The sequence below is a fragment of the Monodelphis domestica genome, chromosome 3 (assembly GCF_027887165.1).
Source record: "Monodelphis domestica isolate mMonDom1 chromosome 3, mMonDom1.pri, whole genome shotgun sequence".
Classification (NCBI taxonomy): Eukaryota; Metazoa; Chordata; class Mammalia; order Didelphimorphia; family Didelphidae; genus Monodelphis; species Monodelphis domestica.
Genome location: NC_077229.1, coordinates 357,749,471 through 357,771,604, shown reverse-complemented (window position 1 = coordinate 357,771,604; position 22,134 = coordinate 357,749,471).

Below are 22,134 nucleotides of genomic sequence, written 5' to 3'. Positions count from 1 at the left end.
AAAGGTGATAACATCAACTCGTTTCCTATGCAATAGTTAATAGAATCACATAATAAAAATGAAAGTCATTTTCCCCCATTTACGTCTTCACATAAAGATCCTTCAGAATACATAGGGCCAGCATAGTGGTAAATGACAAATGGTATTTTATGATACCTCTTTTTACTGTTGCATGCTAACCAGCCTAGAACTAGGGTTGTAAATTTCTCTTTTACATTGTAGTATATTTAATAAATTCTTTATTCCCATCCCCTCACCCCATTTTATCCACCTAATGCCTTATTCCAGCTTCTAGGAATAGGTCTCTTTTTTTAGATAGATGCATGAGGTACATTATTTTAGTTTATCTCTATAATTAAAATAATTAAAGCAATTCACAAACTGGGTTATTTACATTTATTCTTCCTTCTCTAAACCCTAAAAAATTCCCGATTTACTTTACAAATTAAAGTGTGTGTGTTGTCCATGTTGTTGCATATGCAGATGAAGATTTGCAGTATCAGCATTGAATTATATGTATATGTGTGTGTAAATTTACTGCTGCCTTTAAGTTCCACATTAACAAGGTTCTGCTCATGCACATTAGAATAAATAATGGCAAGAAATGATTAATCAAAGTAAGCAGAGTACAGCAGGATATGCAGTTGGCAAGAAGTTGAAAATACTTAAGTGTAATGGAAACCACTTAACAGTTTTTATATAACCATCTAATTGCTCTTCATCACTTCTGTTACTTGAAACGTGGCCAGAATTCATTCTCATTTGCCTATATATCTCAGGGAGAAAGAAAAGTCTGAATGATTCCAGACTTGATTTCTTTACTTATATATGTGTGCTGGCTTTCTATGCATATCTATGAGTAGGTTATATTCAAAGTGTTCATGACCTGGATCACAGAATCAGAAAGTCATAAAATGTGAGTTGGAAAGCACCTCAGAGGTTATCTAGACCATCTTATATATGAGTAAAAAACCTTCTATGCAATACTCAATAGTCACCTAACCTTCATATAAATATTTCTATTGTTAGAGAATCATTTATCTTACCAGTCAGCTATTCTAAATTTTCTTTTTCTTATGGAAAAATGAAATCAGATCCTTTGTGACTTTCATTTTATCCTTCTTATTCTATAGCACCCATACAAAGAAAATAGGTTAAATAATTCTTTCCCATGACAGCAATCCTAATTCTTAAAGATTGATGATGTATTATCCCTACCACATACCAAGTCATCCCATCTGCAGGATAACTATTTCATGCCCCCTTTAAATGCTTTTAGTTTTTAATTAATGGAGAGAGCCTCGTAATCCATTTATCCCAACCAATTTCAGGGCAAGAATCACCTCTTAATTCAAAAACAGTATCTTCACTTTTCTAAGTTAATAACCCTTGGTTACTTCAACAGTCAAATAGCATTGTGTCTTTTTCTTTCCATTTTTATTCTGAGCTCAACAAACTGAAAACAGGATGAGAAAATATATCTATATCTATATCTATATATATATATATATATATATATATATATATTAGAATATAAGGCAATTGATGGATATACATTGGCAGATGCATCTATTCAGTCAAATAAAACAAATTTTCTTCCACCTACCATCCCCAACACAGAAATACAAGTATCTTTCTGCAAGTTTATTCTACCTGTTTCTCTGTCAGTAAGTCTGTGTCATACTTCATCACTGATTTTATTGAATCTTGGTCAATAATTTAATTACTGAGTTCAAGAAGACAATAAAAAAGAACTTGTTAATTGACTTTCAGAGTTGCTTTTCATTACACTATTGCTATTTGAAATTTTCCTTCTAGTCCTGCTCACTTCAATGAGAAAGTAGACATACCAGATTCACAATATTGTAGAATTCTTAAGAAATGTTGTAATGAAATCTGAAAGGTAAGAGATATGAATTGAGAAGGAACTGAAATTCTATATGGGGGAATTTGTCCTTATATAATAGAATCAATAGAGAATTCCTGTAGTTACTTGAATGGGGAAGTGACAGGATCAAAATTATTATTTAAGAATATAATTTTGGCCAATGTGGGAAGGATGGAGAGACTCCATCCAAGGAGATTTACTAGGAGATTATTGTAATAATGCAAATGAATGGTGATGAACAGCTTAACTAGGGTCATTATGTGAATGGAAAGAAGACAGATGTAAGAGTTGCTTATGAGGTAGAATGGTTAGGGATAAAACTCATTGTTGAACTGAAAATATTTCTAGTTGGTCACCAGGGATTTAAATTCTAAATTCCAATGAAATACTCAAGTCAGGATGGAATTTTATGGTGGTTTATTTATAACAGAGTGAAGATATTAAGGAAGAAACAAAGAGAAGAAAAGGAGAGCGATACCAGGCAGGAGTTCAGAGGCCTCAGCAAGGACTGAGGATTAAATCTATCATGGCTTCTAGCCAAGAGGCCTCCTCCAACATGCAGCGCCTCTTTGTAGACTGGTACTGCCAGAAAAGACAAGAAAAGGGGAATAGGCCTTGAACTCACCATGTGAAAGTCTAAGGGAAGCAGTCTGAGGTCTCACACTGAAATCCTCCACAGTCAAGTTCCAACACCAAGTCACCTGTTATAGGAAGTGACACAAAATATAAAGGCAGTTTTTTATGTCACTTCCTGTGTCTCACATGTACCAATGGTGACTTAAATTTGGCTTTGGACAGCCCAATCAATTGTTTCTGATTTGTCACTTGCTGGCACATGTGGGTCATAGACCTGTCTCCCTCACAGTTAATCCTAAAGTGGGGGTGTATATATTCCTGGTTGCTAAAATCTAAAATTTACAGAATGAACAATAAATTATGCATATGAAGGATAAGGAAGAGTAAAAACCTAAAAATAAGCACTAGTTTGATGAAGCAGTAATGGGAAAAGGTCTCTTTATGATCACTATGTCCTTTTATAAGTTTCATTATACATTGCTTTAATTACAAATATCTAGATTCTCTAGGAATCAAGAGTCAATTATTACTTATTCATAAATTGCATACTTTCCTTTAAATGGTATTATATCATAGTCATTTCCTGTTTCTGTGCAGAAATAAGTGACAAATGAAGGATAAATATAAAAGCTCAAATGTTAATGATACAGATTTTAACTTAATTATTTCATAATTCATCAATAATTACTGAATGAATGTTGATTAGTTCCAACTGAATCCTTGTTTACTCTATTTAAGTGACATATTTTTATGATTTGAACTTTGTAACAATAGTGTCTCCAATAAAGTTTTTAACATAAGAACTTAGCTAATGAATATTCAATAAGATCCTATCTAAATTCAAGGTACTAAGTCTAGAGTTTGGGCACACAAATTCATAAAATGAAAGTGTTTAATTTAAATGATATTCTATCTTTATGTGAGAGCATCTGTGAGATATCTACATAAAATAAATCTTCTGATAAAATATGATTATGTGCTTAAAGTGTCAAAACTGCAACATGAGACCCTTAAAGAAAGGAATGATATTAAGGTTTCATGGATGATCTACTCTTTCAAAAAAGAGATTGATATCAATAATCTTTAGTAATTTCCAGAGGAGATAAGTCAGTATAGGATTACAAATTACAAGATTAGTATATTTGGAAAAGATCATGGAAATCACTTATCCAACCCTCTTACAACTCTCTTACAGAGAAAAGGATTTCCTCCTGTTTTCATCATAAATAATATACTGTCAAAATTTATGGAATCACTACTGCCCACAAAGTGGAAAGATATTCCGCTCCTTCCCAGATCTTTAATCAAAGACATAGAGTGAGGCTGATTTCAGTACTGCAGAACCTGTTCTACAATAACAGGTGTTAGGTTCCTTTTTCTTGTACTCTTTAGCTTTTCTTCTGGTAAATATGTGCTTTTCGGAGGAAATAAGCTAGGTAATACTTTTTAAACTATCTTCCTCATCTCCAAGTCTCTAGTCAAATGATATCCATTCAAGTGCCTATCCTAATACCTTGGACCAAAATATCCTAAATAGTTTAAATACTTTTGGTAGAGTTCTTTTTTATTTAACATTATTTTATTTAGTGATTTCCAATCATTATTCATTGAAGACAGAGATCATTTTCTTTTCCTCCCCACCCCCCAAACACCTCTCCAATAGCCAATGTGCAAATCCACTGGGTATTACATGTGTTCTAAATTCTAACCCATTTCCTTGTTGTTGGCATTTGCATTTGAGTGTTCATTTAGAGTCTCTCCTCAGTCATATCCGGTTATTCCCTGTAGTCAAGCAGTTGCTTTTCCTCGGTGTTTTACTGCCGCAGTTTGTCCTCTGCTTGTGGATAGTTTTTTTTTTTTCTACTACATCCCTGCAAATTATTCAGGGACATTGCAATGACACTAATGGAGAAGTCCATTACTTCGACTATACCACAGTGTATCTGTCTCTGTGTACAATGTTTTCCTGGTTCTACTCATTTCGCTCTGCATCACTTTCTGGAGGGTGTTCCAGTCTCCATGGAATTCCTCCACTTTATTATGCCTTTTAGCACAATGGTATTCCATCACCAACATATAACACAATTTCTTCAGTCATTCCCCAATTGATGGGCATCCCCTCGTTTTCCATTTTTGGCCACCACAAAGAGCGCAGCTATGAATATTCTTATACAAGCCTTTTTCCTTATTATCTCTTTGGGGTACAAACCCAGCAGTGCTATAGCTGGATCAAAGGGCAGACAGTCTTTTCTCACCCTTTGGTCATAGTTCCAAATTGCCCTCCAGAATGGCTGGATCAATTCACAACTCCACCAGCAATGAATTAGTCCCCACTTTGCCACATCCCCTCTAGCATTCATTACTTTCCATAGCTGTCATGTTAGCCAATCTGCTAGGTGTGAGGTGATACCTCAGAGTTGTTTTGATTTGAATCTCTCTGATTATAAGAGATGTAGAGGACTTTTTCATGTGCTTATTAATAGTTTTGATTTCTTTGGCTGAGAAATGCCTGTTCATGTCCTTTGCTCATTTGTCAATTGGAGAATGGCCTGATTTTTTGTACAATTGATTTAGTTCTTTGTAAATTTGAGTAATTAAACTTTTGTCAGAGGTTTTTATGAAGATTGTTTCCCAATTTGTTGCTACCCTTCTGATTTTGGTTACATTGGTTTTGTTTGTACAAAAATGATTTAATTTGATGTATTCTAGATTATTTATTTTGCATTTTGTAACACTTTCTAATTCTTGCTTGGTTTTGAAGTCTTTCCAATACCAAAGTCTGACATGTATACTATTCTGTGTTCATCTAATTTTCTTACAGTTTCCTTCTTTATGTTCAAGTCATTCACCCATTTTGAATTTACCTTGGTGTAGAGTGTGAGGTGTTGATCCAAATCTAATTTTTCCCACACTGTCCTCCAATTTTCCCAGCAGTTTTTATGAAATAGTGGATTTTTGTCCCAAAAGCTGGGATCTTTGGGTTTGTCATATACTGTCTTGCTGAGGTTGCTTGCCCCCAGTCTATTCCACTGATCCTCCCTTCTTTCTCTTAGCCAGTACCAAATTGTTTTGAAGACTGCTGCTTTATAATATAGTCTGAGATCTGGGACTGCAAATCCCCCTTCCTTTGTATTTTTTTTCATTATTTCCCTGGATATCCTTGATCTTTTGTTCTTCCAAATAAACTTTGTTATAGTTTTTTCTAAATCAGTAAAATAAATTTTTGGAAGTTCCATGGGTATGGCACTAAATAGATAGATGAGTTTGGATAGGATGGTCATTTTTATTATATTGCCTCTTCCTACCCATGAGCAGTTAATGTTCTTCCAATTGTTCAAGTCTAGTTTTAGTTGTGTGGAAAGTGTTTTGTAGTTGTATTCATATAGTTACTGTGTTTGTCTCAGGAGATAGATTCCTAAGTATTTTATTTTGTCTAAGATAATTTTGAATTGGATTTCTCTTTGTAGTTCTTGCTGCTGAGCTGTGTTGGAATTATATAGAAATTCAGATGACTTATGTGGTTTTATTTTGTATCCTGCAAATTTGCTAAATTTGTTGATTATTTCAATTAGCTTTTTGGTTGAATCTCTAGGATTCTTTAAGTAGACCATCATGTCATCTGCAAAGAGTGATAATTTGGTATCCTCCTTGCCTATTTTAATGCCTTCAATTTCTTTTTCTTCTCTAATTGCTACTGCTAGTGTTTCTAATACAATGTCAAATAGTAGAGGTGATAATGGGCATCCTTGTTTCACTCCTGATCTTAATTGTAATGGATTTAATTTATCCCCATTGCAGATGATATTAGTTGATGGTTTTAGATATATATTTTTTATTATTTTTAGGAACGACCCTTCTATTCCTATGCTTTCTAGTGTTTTTAGTAGGAATGGGTGTTGTATTTTATCAAAGGCTTTTTCTGCACCTATTGAAATAATCATGTGATATTTGCTGGTTTGCTTGTTGATGTGGTCAATTATGTGGATAGTTTTCCTAATATTGAAGCAGCCCTGCATCCCTGGTATAAATCCTACTTGATCATGGTGGATGACCCTTCTGATCACTTGCTGGAGTCTTTTTGCTAGTATCCTATTTAAGATTTTTGCATCTATATTCATTAGGGAGATTGCTCTATAATTTTCTTTCTCTGTTTTTGGCCTATTTGGTTTTGGAACTAGTACCATGTTTGTGTTCTAAAAGGAGTTTGGTAGAACTCCCTCTTTGCTTATTATGTCAAATAATTTGTATAATATTAGAGTTAGCTGTTATTTGAATGTTTGATAGAATTCACTGGTGAATCCTTCAGGCCCTGGGGATTTTTTCTTAGGAAGTTCTTTGATGGCCTGTTGGATTTCTTTTTCTGATATGGGATTATTTAAGAAATCTATTTCTTCTTCTGTTAGACTAGGCAATTTGTATTTTTGTAAATATTCATCCATATCACCTAGGTTGGTATATTTATTGCCATATAGTTGGGCAAAGTAGTTTTTAATGATTGCCTTAATTTCCTCTTCATTGGAGGTGAGATTCCCCTTTTCATCCTTGATGCTGTTAATTTGCCTTTCTTCTTTCCTTTTTTAAATTAGATTAACCAGTACTTTGTCTATTTTGTCTGTTTTTTCAAAGTACCAGCTTCTAGTCTTATTTATTAGGTCAATATTTCTGTCACTTTTGATTTTATTAATTTCTCCCTTAATTTTTGGAATTTCTAGTTTGGTTTTCTTCTGGGGGGTTTTAATTTGTTTGTTCTCAAGTTTTTTAATTTGTCTACATTTTATGGGTGAGTTCATCCCATTCACGTTCAAAGTTATGATTGTCACATGTGGATTCCCTGGCATTTTGATACCTTCCCCGAGTTCTGAACTTTCTTCTTTAGCTATCTCCTTTTGAACCAGTGTTTTGCTTTAGGTCATTGCCGCTAGTCCCCTCCCTTGAGATGCTTCCCTTTCTATCCCCTCCATTTTTATGCTCCCTTCCCCTTCCTCTTCCCTCCCTTATTATGTTCCCTTCCCCCCCCTTAATTTTACTTTCTTTCTTGCCCTAATTGATAAAGTAGAATTCAGGATCCCACTGGATCTAGATGTTCTTCCCTCTCAGATTTGATTTCACTGAGAGTAAGTTTTAAGTAATTCCACTTCATGCTCTATTCCTCTCCTTCTCATATGAGAGTTCTTCCCCTCCCCTTCCCATGTGTATCTTTATATGGGAAAGATTATTCTATTAAGTACCCCCCTATTTTTTGAAGTAAGTCTTAGTATTATCGAAGGTTCCCCCCTTCCTTTTCCTTTCTTTGCCCCCACTTTCCCCAAATCTTCTTAATGCCCCAATTTTTCCCAATGCATGTTTCTTCTAACCACTCTTATGATGCTACAATTTTTGAGAGTTACACAATATATTTTCCCCACCTATTAATGTATATATAATTTGATGTAAATGTAGTCCTTATAGAAGAGAGTTTGACTTAAAGAAAAAGATAAGATTTATCTCCTTTTCCCTTTCTTTCATATTTACCTTTTCATGTTTCTCTTGCTTTCTGTGCTTGGATATCAAACTTTCCTCATAGCTCTGGTCTTTTCTTAACAAATTCTTGGAAATCTTCTATTTTGTTGAATGCCCATACTTTCCCCTGGAAGTATATAGTCAGTTTTGCTGGGTAGTTGATTCTTGGTTGGAGACCCAGCTCTCTTGCCTTTCTAATTATCGTGTTCCATGCTTTGCGGTCTCTTAGTGTGTTAGCCGCTAAGTCGTGTGTGATCCTTATGGGAGCCCCCTTATATCTGAAGCTCCTCTTCTTGGCTTCTTGTAGGATTTTCTCCTTTTCTTGGAAACTCTTGAATTTGGCAATGATATTCCTGGGGGTTGTCTTTTGGGGATTTAGTATAGAAGGTGTTCTATGAACTCTTTCCATTTCTATTTTGCCCCCTTGCTCCAGAAAGTGTGGGCAATTTTCTTTTATAATCTCCTGTAGAATAATATCGAGTTCCTCTGGTTTTTCTGGGAGACCGATAATTCAGAGGTTGTCTCTTATCCCTCTGTTTTCCAGATTGGTGACCTTCTCAGTGTGATATTTTATGTTTTCTCCTAATTCAATAATTTTTTTGGGTTTGCTTTATTGATTCTTGCTGTTTTATGACCTCACTTTCTTCGAGTTGCTTAATTCTGGTCTTTAGGGACTGGTTTTGCTTTTCAGCTTTGTCTTCCCTTCTATTGGATACTTCGAGCTCTTTTTCCAATTGAGCAGTCTTATCTATCAGACTGCTGATATCTTTCTCCCATTTTTCTTTCCAGGTTTCCATCTTTTGTGTAAGCTCCAGTTTGAGATCTTCCAGAGCTTGTTGATAGTTTTCATTTTGGGAGGCATATTCTGATTTTTTTTTTTGGATTTCCTCCTCATTCTCTTCTTTTCCTTTGGTACTTCCACCATAAGAGTTTTCAATAGTCACCTTTTTCCCTTTCTTCCTGGAGGCTTTATTTTGGGCTATGTGAGCCATCCCTTTGGTGGTTTTATTCCCCTTTCCTTTTTTGGTCTGGGGTCTGTGTGGTATGGGTGGGTTTTCTGTGAATTTAAGTTGCCTAAGTCTAGTTCTTCCCAGTATCCCAGGTTTCTTAGAGCCCTGGGTCCCTGATCACAGCCACACTGCCCAGGTGTTCAGCTCCACCCAGATAATCAGTATGTGGTCAGCCCCTGGTATTTAGCTCCTCCCACATGTTTAGCGCAAATGCTCCAAGTACAGCTCCGCTGACCCCCTTGATCAGTGCCGTGTTCTCCTGTGAATCCTCCCTTAGATGTTTTTTCCTGGCAGTCCCCAGGTCAAAGGACCCTGGAGTGCCCCCCCCCCAGACAGACATGTTCCCTACTCACTTGCTGTCCCAGTGAGCGCTCAGTTAGGTCACTCTTGTTTGGTCGGGGAGGTGGGGAGGGAAGGGCGGCTCAGTTCACGTTTCTGTGCAAGCTTTTCCTCTTCCTTATTATAGTGTGGAAATGTTCAAACCCCATGTACCTTCGCCTCTGTGGAGTAAAGGGGAGTACTGTGGTGTCCTGTTCCTCCAAAGGTGATTTTTATGTTCCTTTGATGTAGTCTACTTCGTTCGGTGCCGGGGAGAGGAAGTGTGTGGCATCTAGATTGCAGCCATGATTACCCGGAAGTCATGGGATTTCTCTTTATAATTCTTGCTTCTGAGATGTGTTGGAAATGTATAGAAATGCTGATGACTTATGTGGGTTTATTTTGTGTCCTGCAAGTTTGTTAAAGTTGTTGATTATTTAGACTAGCTTTTTGGTTGAGTCTCTAGGATTCTTTAGGTAGACCATCACATCATCCGCAAAGAGCAATAACTTGGTCTCCTCATTGCCTATTTTAATGCCTTCAATTTATTTTTCTTCTCTAATTGATACTGCTAGTGTTTCTATTTCAATGTCAAATAGTAGAGGTGATAATGGGCATCCTTGTTTCACTCCTGATCTTATTGGGAATATATCTAGTTTATCCCCATTGCAGATGAGGTTAGCTGTTTTTAATAGGAATGGGTGTTGTATTTTATCAAAGGCTTTTTCTGCACCTATTGATATAATCATGTGATATTTGCTGGTTTGCTTGTTTATTTGGTCAATTATGGGGACGGTTTTCCTAATATTGAACCAGCCCTGCATCCCTGGTAAAATCCTACTTGATTATGTTGAATGACCCTTCTGATCACTTTCTTGAATCTTTTTGCTAGAATCCCATTTAAGATTTTTGCCTCTATATTCTTTAGGGAGATTGGTCTATAGCTTTATAGCTCTGTTTTTGACCTGCCTGACTTCGGAATCAGTACCATCATTGTATTATAAAAGGAATTTTGTAGAACTCACTCTTTGCTTATCATGTCAAATAGTTTATATATTATTGGGATTAGCTGTTCTCTGAATGTTTGATAGAATTCACTGGTGAGTCCATCAGGCCCTAGGGATTAATTCTTAGGGAGTTCTTTGATGGCCTCTTGGATTTATTTTTCCGATATGTGATTATTTAAGATTTCTATTTCTTCTTTTGTTAGTCTAGGCAATTTATATATTTGTAAATATTCATCTATATCTCCTAGATTGGTATATTTATTGCCATATAATTGAGCAGAGTGGTTTTTAATGATTGCCTTAATTTCTTCTTCATTGGAGGTGATGTCCCCCTTTTCATCTTTGATTCTGTTCATTTGCTTTTCTTCTTTCCTTTTTTAATTAGCCTGACCAGTACCTTGTGTATTTTGCTTGATTTTTCAAAATACCGGCATCTAGTCTTATTTATTAGTTCAATAGTTCGATCACTTTTGATTTTATTACTTTCTCCCTTAATTTTTAGTATCTTGAGTTTGGTTTTCTTCTGGGAGTTTTTACTTTGTTTCCTTTCAAGTTTTTTTTTTATTTGCATTTCCAATTCATTGATCTCTGCCCTCCCTAGTTTATTAATATATGCACCCTGGGATATGAATTTTCCTCTTAGTGCTGCTTTGGCTGCATCCCATAAGGTTTGAAAAGATGTCTCACTATTGTCATTTTCCTCAATGAAATTATTAATTGTTTCTATGATTTCTTCTCTAACTAACTGATTTTGGAGTATCATATTATTTAATTTCCAATTAATTTTTTATTTAGCTCTCCATGTACCCTTATTGATCATTATTTTTATTGCCTTGTGATCTGAAAAGGATGCACTTATTACTTTCACTTTTCTGCATTTGTTTGCCATGTTTCTGTGACCTAGTGTTGGACAATATTTGTGAATGTGCCATGTGGTAATGAGAAGGTATATTCCTTTTTGTCCCTATTTATTTGTCTCCATAATTCTATAAAGTCTAATCTTTCTAACATATCAGTCTCTTCTTTTATCACTTTCTTATTTATTTTTGATTTATCTAAATGTGATAATGGTTGGTTCAGATCTCCCACTATTATGGTTTTGCTGTCTATTTCCTCCTTCAATTCTCCGAGTTTCTCCATTATAAATTTGGGTGCTATACCATGTGGTACATACATGTTGATTAGTGATATTTTACCATTGTCTATAGTCCCTTTTATCAAATATATTTACCTTCCCTATCCCTTTTAATCAGGTCTATTTTTGTTTTGGCTTTATTAGATATCATGATTACCACTCCTGCCTTCTTTCTATCAGTTGAGGGCCAGAAGGTCTTACTCTCCCCTTTAATGCTGACCTTGTGAGTCTCTACCCACCTCATGTGTTTTTCTTTTTTTTAATATATTTTATTTGATCATTTCCAAGCATTATTCGTTAAAAACATAGATCATTGGGGACTTCCGGGTAATCATAGCTGCAATCTAGACGCCACACGCTTCTTCTCCCCAGCACCGAACGAAATAGACTACATCAAAAGACCATAAAATCACCTTTGGAGGAACAGAAGGACTCCCCAGTACCCCACAGAGGGAAAGGTACGTGGGGCTTGAAGATTTCCACACTAAAATAAGAAGGAAAAGCTTGCACAGAAAAGTGAACTGAGCCGCCCTTCCCCCACACCACCTCCCCCACTAAACCAGAGTGAGCTACCTGAGAGCTCACCGGGACAGCGAGTGAGTGGGGAGCGTCTCTGTCTGGGGGGGGCAATCCAGGGTCCTTGGGATCTGGGGACTGACAGGAAAAAACGTCTCAGGGCGCTTTCACTGGAGAATCCAGTGGAGCTATACTTGGGGCGGGCTGGGCTGAACACCGGGGCAGGCTGCGGTGAACACCAGGGTGGACCAGACATTGATTATCTGGGTGGAGCTGAACACCTGGCCAGTGTGCTGTGATCAGGGACCCAGCGCTCTAACAAACCTTGGAGGCTGGGAAGAACTAGTCTGAAGCAACCTAAATTCACAGAAAAACCACACATATAACCCAGATCCCAGACCAAAAAGGAAAGGGGAATAAAACCACCAAAGGGATGGCTCACATGGCCCAAAATCAAGCCTCCAGGAAGAAAGGGAAAAAAGTGACTATTGAAAACTTTTATGGTGGAAGTACCTAAGGAAAAGAGGAGAATGAGGAAGAAATCCAAAAAAATTCAGAACACACCTCCCAAAATGGAAATTATCAACAAGCTCTGGAAGATCTCAAACTGGAACTTATCCAAAAGATGGAAACCTGGAAAGAAAAATGGGAGAAAGAGATCAGCTGTCTGACAGATAAGAATGTTCAATTGGAAAAAGAACTCGAAGCATCCAATAGAAGGGCAGACAAGGCTGAAAAGCAAAACCAGTCCCTAATGACCAGAATTAAGTACCTTGAAGAAAGTGAGATGATAAAACAGCAAGAATCAATAAAGCAAACCCAAAAAATTAATGAATTAGAAGAAAACATAAAATATTTCACTGAGAAGGTCACGGACCTGGAAAACAGGGGGAGACGAGAAAATCTCCGAATTATCAGTCTCCCAGAAAAACCAGAGGTAAACAACAAATTGGATATTATTCTACAGGAGATTATAAAAGAAAATTGCCCTCACGTTCTGGAGCAAGGGGACAAAATAGAAATAGAAAGGATTCATAGAACACCTTCTATACTAAATCCCCAAAAGACAACCCCTAGGAATGTAATTACCAAATTCAAGAGCTTCCAAGTAAAGGAGAAAATCCTGCAAGAAGCCAAGAAGAAGAGCTTCAGATATAAGGGGGCTCCCATAAGGATCACACACGACTTAGCGGCTAACACACTAAGAGACCGCAAAGCATGGAACATGATACTTAGAAAGGCAAGAGAGCTGGGTCTCCAACCAAGAATCAACTACCCAGCAAAACTGACTATATACTTCCAGGGGAAAGTATGGGCATTCAACAAAATAGAAGATTTCCAAGCATTTGCTAAGAAAAGACCAGAGCTCTGTGGAAAGTTCGATATCCAAGCACAGAAAGCAAGAGAAACATGAAAAGGTAAATATGAAAGAAAGGGAAAAGGAGATAAATCTTATCTTTTTCTTTAAGTCAAACTCTCTTCTATAAGGACTACATTTACATCAAATTATATATATCAATATGTGGGGAAAATGTTTTGTGTAACTCTCATAATTTGTATCATCATAAGAGTAGTTAGAAGAAACATGCATAGGGAAAGATTGGGGCATTAAGAAGATTTGGGGAAAGTTGGGGCAAAGAAAGGAAAAGGGAGGGGGGAACCGCAATAATACTAAGATTAACTTCAAGAAATAGGGGGGGAATCAATAGAATAAACTTTCCCATATAAAGATACACATTGGAAGGGGAGGGGAAGAACTCTCATATGAGAAGGAGAGGAAGAGAGCGTGAAGTGGAATTACTTAAAACTTACTCTCAGTGAAATCAAATCTGAGAGGGAAGAACATCTAGATCCAGTGGGATCCTGAATTCTATCTTATCCATTAGGGCAAGAAAGAAAGGAAACCCAAGGAGGGGGAGGGGGGAGGGAGTACAAAAAGGGAGGGAAGGAGAGGGGGGAGGGGAAGGGAGCATAAAAAGGGAGGGGATAGAAAGGGAAGCATCTCAAGGGAGGGGACTAGGGGGATTGACCTAAAGTAAATCACTGGTTCAAGAGGAGAAAGCTAAAGAAGAAAGGTCAGAACTAGGGGAAGATATCAAAATGCCAGCGAATCCACAAATAACAATCATAACTTTGAACGTGAATGGGATGAACTCACCCATAAAACGTAGACAAATAGCATATTGGATTAGAACCCAAAACCCTACCATATGTTGTCTTCAAGAAACACATATGAGACGGGTTGACACTCACAAGGTTAGAATTAAAGGTTGGAGTAAGACCTTTTGGGCCTCAACCGATAGAAAGAAGGCAGGAGTTGCAATCATGATATCTGACAAAGCCAAAGTACAAATAGACCTGATCAATAGGGACAGGGAAGGTAAATATATTCTGCTAAAAGGAAGTATAGACAATGAGGAAATATCACTAATCAACATGTATGCACCAAATGGTATAGCATCCAAATTTTTAATAGAGAAACTAGGAGAATTGAAGGAGGAAATAGACAGTAAAAATATATTAGTGGGAGACATGAACCAACCACTATCAAATTTAGATAAATCAAACCAAAATATAAACAAGAAAGAGGTAAAAGAGGTGAATGAAATCTTAGAAAAATTAGAGTTAATAGACATATGGAGAAAAATAAATAGGGACAAAAAAGAATACACCTTCTTTTCAGCACCACATGGCACATTCACAAAAATAGATCATACACTAGGTCACAGAAACATGGCACTAAAATGCAGAAAAGCAGAAATATTAACTGCAGCCTTTTCAGACCACAAGGCAATTAAAATATTGATCGGCAAGAGTACATGGAGACCCAAATCAAAAATTAATTGGAAATTAAATAACATGATACTCCAAAATCTGATAGTTAGAGAAGAAATCATAGAAACAATTAACAATTTCGTTGAAGAAAATGACAACGGCGAAACATCCTTTCAAACCTAATGGGATGCAGCCAAGGCAGTACTTAGAGGAAAATTCATATCCCTGAGTGCATATATTAACAAATTAGGGAGGACAGAGACCAAGGAATTGGAAATGCAAATCAAAAAACTTGAGAATGAACAAATTAAAAACCCCCAGAAGAAAACCATACTAGAGATCCTAAAAATTAAGGGAGAAATTAATAAAATATTAAGTGACAGAACAATTGAGCTAATAAACAAGACTAGAAGTTGGTACTTTGAAAAAACAGACAAAATAGACAAAGTACTGGTTAATTTAATTAAAAAAAGGAAAGAAGAAAGGCAAATTAACAGCATCAAGTATGAAAAGTGGGATCTCACCTCCAATGAAGAGGAAATTAAGGCAATCATTAAAAATTACTTTGCCCAACTATATGGCAATAAATATACCAACCTAGGTGATATGGATGAATATTTACAAAAATATAAATTGCCTAGACTAACAGAAGAAGAAACAGTTTTCTTAAATAATACCATATCAGAAAAAGAAATCCAACAATCCATCAAAGAACTTCCTAAGACAAAATCCCCAGGGCCTGATGGATTCACCAGCGAATTCTATCAAACATTTAGAGAATATTTAATCCCAATACTATACAAACTATTTGACATAATAAGCAAAGAGGGAGTTCTACCAAACTCCTTTTATGACACAAGCATGGTACTGATTCCAAAACCTGGCAGGCCAAAAACAGAGAAAGAAAATTATAGACCAATCTCCCTAATGAATATAGATGCAAAAATCTTAAATAGGATACTAGCAAAAAGACTCCAGCAAGTGATTAGAAGGGTCATCCACCATGATCAAGTAGGATTTATACCAGGGATGCAGGGCTGGTTCAACATTAGGAAAACTATCCACATAATTGACCACATCAACAAGCAAACCAATAAGAGCAACATGATTATCTCAATAGATGCAGAAAAAGCCTTTGATAAAATACAACACCCATTCCTTCTAAAAACACTAGAAAGCATAGGAATAGAAGGGTCATTCCTAAAAATAATAAACAGTATGTATCTAAAACCATCAGCTAATATCATCTGCAATGGGTATAAACTAAATCCATTCAAATTAAGATCAGGAGTGAAACAAGGATGCCCATTATCACCTCTATTATTTGACATTGTATTAGAAACACTAGCAGTAGCAATTAGAGAACAAAAAGAAATTGAAGGCATCAAAATAGGTAAGGAGGAGTCCAAATTATTGCTCTTTGCAGATGACATGATGGTCTACTTAAAGAATCCTAGAGATTCAACGAAAAAGCTAATCGAAATAATCAACAACTTTAGTAAAGTTGCAGGATACAAAATAAAACCACATAAGTCATCAGCCTTTCTATATAATTCCAACACAGCTCAGCAGCAAGAACTAGAAAGAGAAATCCCATTCAAAATTACTCTAGACAAAATAAAATACTTAGGAATCTATCTCCCGAGACAAACACAGGATCTATATGAACACAACTACAAAACACTTTCCACACAACTAAAACTAGACTTGAACAATTGGAAGAATATTAACTGCTCATGGGTAGGACGAGCCAATATAATAAAAATGACCATCATACCCAAACTCATCTATCTATTTAGTGCCATACCAATGGAACTTCCAAAAATTTTTTTTACTGATTTAGAAAAAACCATAACAAAGTTCATTTGGAAGAACAAAAGATCAAGGGTATCCAGGGAAATAATGAAAAAAAAATACAAAGGATGGGGGTCTTGCAGTCCCAGATCTCAGACTATATTTCAAAACAGCGGTCATCAAAACAATTTGGTAATGGCTAAGAAACAGAAAGGAAGATCAGTGGAATAGACTGGGGGCAAGCAACCTCAGCAAGACAGTATATGACAAACCCAAAGATCCCAGCTTTTGGGACAAAAATCCACTATTTCATAAAAACTGCTGGGAAAATTGGAGGACAGTGTGGGAAAGATTAGGCTTAGATCAACACCTCACACCCTACACCAAGATAAATTCAAAATGGGTGAATGACTTGAACATAAAGAAGGAAACTATAAGAAAATTAAGTGAACACAGAATAGTATATATGTCAGACCTTTGGGAAGGGAAATACTTCAAAACCAAGCAAGAATTAGAAAGAGTTACGAAATGCAAAATAAATAATCTGGATTACATCAAATTGAAAAGTTTTTGTACAAACAAAACCAATGTAACCAAAATCAGAAGGGTAGCAACAAATTGGGAAACAATCTTCATAAAAACCTCTGACAAAGGTTAGTTACTCAAATTTATAAAGAACTAAATCAATTGTACAAAAAATCAAGCCATTCTCCAATTGACAAATGGGCAAGGGACATGAACAGGCAGTTCTCAGCCAAAGAAATCAAAACTATTAATAAGCACAAGAAAAAGTGCTCTACATCTCTTATAATCAGAGAGATGCAAATCAAAACAACTCTGAGGTATCACCTCACACCTAGCAGATTGGCTAACATGACAGCTATGCATAGTAATGAATGCTGGAGGGGATGTGGCAAAGTGGGGACTCTAATTTATTGCTGGTGGAGTTGTGAATTTATCCAACCATTCTGGAGGGCAATTTGGAACTATGTCCAAAGGGCGATAAAAGATAGTTTGCCCTTTGATCCAGCCATAGCACTGCTGGGCTTGTACCCCAAAGTGATAATGGACAAAAAGACTTGTACAAAAATATTCATAGCTGCGCTCTTTGTGGTGTCCAAAAATTGGAAAATGAGGGGATGCCCATCAATTGGGGAATGGCTGAGCAAATTGTGGTATATGTTGGTGATCAAATACTATTGTGCTAAAAGGAATAATAAAGTGGAGCAATTCCATGGAGACTGGAACAACCTCCACGAAGTGATGCAGAGCGAAAGGAGCAGAACCAGGAAAACATTGTACACAGAGACTGATACATTGTGGTACAATCGAAGATGATAGACTTCTCCATTAGTATCAATGCAATTTCCCTGAACAATCTGCAGGGATCTACAAAAAAAATACTACCCACAAGCAGAGGATAAAATGTGGGAGTAAAAACACCGATGAAAAACAACTGCTTGACTACAGGGTTGGAGGAGATAAGACTGAGGAGAGACTCTAAATGAACACTATAATGCAAATTCCAACAACAGGGAAATCGGTTTGAGTCAAGAACACATGTGATAACCAGTGGAATCTTGCGTCGGCTATGGGAGAGGGAAAGGTGGGGGTGGGGGATGGAGGGAGGGGAGGAAAAGAAAACAATCTTTGTTTCCAATGAACAATGTATGAAAATGACCAAATAAAATAATGTTTAAAAAAAACAAAAAAAAATGCATATTGCTTACCCTATAGAAATATTCATAGAGGTAATAAAGTGAAGAATGATATGTTTCAATCCGCATTGGGGCTCCATTTGTCCTTTCTAGGATGGTGAATATCCTTTTTCATCATGAGTCCCATTGAGTTTTACTGGATCCCTGTCTTGTTGATAGGCTAAGTCATTCATAGTTGATCATCATACATTATTGTTACTATTTACAATGTTCTCCTGTTTCTGCTCACTTCATTTTTCATCATGTTATTTAAGTCTTTACAGGTTTCTTTGGGACCAACTTGTTTGTTATTTCTAATGACAAATTTCTTATTAAATAATATTTTTTAAAATTAAAAAAAAATACATAGATCATTTTCTTTTCCTCTCCCCGACCCCCCATAGCCGACACATAAATCCACTGGGCATTAGATGTTTTCTTGATTTGAACCCATTGCTTTGTTGATAATATTTGGATTAGAGTGTTCATTTAGAGTCTCTCCTCTGTCATCGTCCCCTCAACCGCTATATTCAGGCAGTTGCTTTTCCTCGGTGTTTCCACTCCCAAAGTTTGTCCTTTGCTTATGAATAGTGTTTTTTCCTCCTGGATCCCTGCAAATTCTTCAGGGACATTACACCGCCAATAATGGAGACGTCCATTACGTTCGATTATACCACAGTGTATTAGTCTCTGTGTACAATGTTCTCCTGGTTCTGCTCCTTTCGCTCTGCATCACTTCCTGGAGGTTGTTCCAGTCTCCATGGAACTCCTCCACTTTATTATTCCTTTTAGCACAATAGTATTTGATCACCAACATATACCACAATTTGCTCAGCCATTCCCCAATTGATGGGCATCCCCTCGTTTTCCAGTTTTTGGCCACCGCAAAGAGCGCAGCTATGAATATTTTTGTACAAGTCTTTTTGTCCATTATATCTTTGGGGTACAGACCCAACAGTGCTATGTCTGGATCAAAGGGTAGATATTCTTTTGTCGCCCTTTGGGCATAGTTCCAAATTGCCCTCCAGAATATTTGGATCAGTTCACAACTCGACCAGCAATGAATTAATGTCCCTACTTTGCCACATCCACTCCAGCATTCATTACTTTCCTTTCCTGTCATGTTAGCCAATCTGCTAGGTGTGAGGTGACACCTCAGAGTTGTTTTGATTTGCATCTCTCTGATTATAAGAGATTTAGAACACTTCTTCATGTGCTTGTTAATAGTTTTAATTTCTTTATCTGAGAACTGCCTATCCATGTCCCTTGCCCATTTATCAATTGGAGAATGGCTTGATTTTTTGTACAATTGATTTAGCTTTTTATAAATATGAGTAATGAAATCTTTGTCAGAGGTTTCCATGAAGATTTTTTCCCAATTTGTTGTTTCCCTTCTGATTTTAGTTACATTGGTTTTGTTTGTACAAAAGCTTTTTAGTTTGATGTAGTCAAAATTGTTTATTTTACATTTTGTGATTCCTTCTATGTCTTCCTTGGTTTTAAAGCCTTTCCCTTCCCAAAGGTCTGACATGTATACTGTTCTGTGTTTACCCAATTTACTTATGGTTTCCTTCTTTATATTTAAGTCACTCACCGATTTTGAATTTATCTTGATGTAGAGTGTGAGGTGTTGATCTATACCTAGTCTCTCCCACACTGTCTTCCAATTTTCCCAGCAGTTTTTAACGAATAGTGGATTTTTGTCCCAAAACCTGGGATCTTTGGGTTTATCGTATACTGTCTTGCTAGGTTGTTTTCCCCCAGTCTATTCCACTGAACTTCCTTTCTGTTTCTTAGCCATTACCAAATTGTTTTGATGACTGCTGCTTTGTAATATAGTTTTAGGTCAGGGACTGCAAGGCCCCCATCATATGTGTTTTTTTTTTCATTATTTCCCTGGATATCCTTGATCTTTTTTTCTTCCAAATAAACTTTTTTATGTATTTTTCTAAATCAGTGAAGAAGTATTTTGGTAGTTCAATGGGTATGGCAGTAAATAGATAAAGAAGTTTGGGTAGGATGGTCATTTTTATTATATTGGCTCGTCCTATCCATGAGCAGTTAATGTTTTTCCAATTGCTCAAGTCTAGTTTTAGTTGTGTGGCGAGTGTTTTGTAGTTGTGTTCATATAGTTCCTGTGTTTGTCTTGGGAGGTAGATTCCTAGGTATTTTATTTTGTCTAAGGTGATTTTGAATGGGAATTCTCTTTCTAGTTCTTGCTGCTGAGCTGTGTTGGAGATATATAGAAAAGCTGATGATTTATGTGGGTTTATTTTGTATCCTGCAACTTTGCTAAAGTTGTTGATTATTTCAATTAGCTTTTTGGTTGAATCTCTAGGATTCTTTATGTAGACTATCATGTCATCCGCAAAGAGTGATAACTTGTTCTCCTCCTTGCCTATTTTGATGCCTTCAATTCCTTTATCTTCTCTAATTGCTACTGCTAGTGTTTCTAGTACAATGTCAAATAGTAGAGGTGATAAGGGGCATCCTTGTTTCACTCCTGATCTTATTGGAAATGCATCTAGTTTATCCCCTTTGCAGATGATATTAGCTGATGGTTTTTGATATATACTGTTTATTATTTTTAGGAATGTCCGTTCTATTCCTATGCTTTCTAGTGTTTTTAGAAGGAATGGGTCTTGTATTTTATCAATTGCTTTTTCTGCATCTATTGAGATAATCATGTGGTTCTTGCGAGTTTGCTTGTTGATGTGGACAATTATGTGGATGGTTTTCCTAATGTTGAACCAGCCCTGCATCCCTGATATGAATCCTACTTGATCATGGTGAATGATCCTTCTGATCACTTGCTGGAGTCTTTTTGCTAGGATCCTATTTAAGATTTTTCCATCTATATTCATTAGGGAGCTTGGCCTATAGTTTTCTTTCTCTGTTTTTGACCTGCCTGGTATTGGAATCAGTACCATGTTTGTGTCGTAAAAGGAGTTTGGTAGAACTCCCTCTTTGCTTATTATGTCAAATAGTTTGTATAGTATTGGGTTTAACTGTTCTCTGAATGTTTGATAGAATTCACTGGTGAATCCATCAGGCCCTGGGGATTTTTTGTAAGAAGTTCTTTGATGGATTGTTGGATTTCATTTTCTGATATGGGATTATTTAAGAATTCTATTTCCTCTTCTGTTAGTCTAGGCAGTTTGTATTTTTTTATATATTCATCCATGTCTCCTAAATTGGTGTATTTATTCCATATAATTGGGCAAAGTAATTTCTAATGATTGCCTTAATTTCATCTTCATTGGAGGTGGTGTCCCCCTTTTCATCTTTAATGCTGTTAATTTGCTTTTCTTCCTTTCTTTTTTTAATTAGATTAATCAGTACTTTGTCTATTTTGTTTGTTTTTTCAAAGTACCAGCTTCTTGTCTTATTTATTAAATCAATAGTTCTATCACTTTCAATTTTATTAATTTCTCCCTTAATTTTTAGGATTTCTAGTTTGGTTTTCTGCTGGGGGGTTTTAATTTGATCTCTTTCGAGTTTTTTCATTGGCATTTACAATTTATTGATCTCTGCTCTCCCTTGTTTGTTAATATAAGCATTCAGGGATATGAATTTACCTCTGATTACCACTTTGGCTGCATCCCATAATGTTTGAAAGGATGTTTCGCCATTGTCATTTTCCTCGATGAAATTATTAATTGATTCTATGATTTCTTCTTTAACTAAACGGTTTTGGAGTATCATATTGTTTAATTTCCAATTGGTTTTAGATTTGGTTTTCCATGTACCATTACTAATCATTATTTTTATTGCCTTGTGATCTGAGAAGGCTGCATTCATTTTTTCTGCTTTTCTGCATTTGTGTGCTATGTTTCTGTGACTTAATATATGGTCAATTTTTGTGAATGTGCAATGCGGTGCTGAGAAGAATGTGTATTCCTTTTTATCCCTATTTATT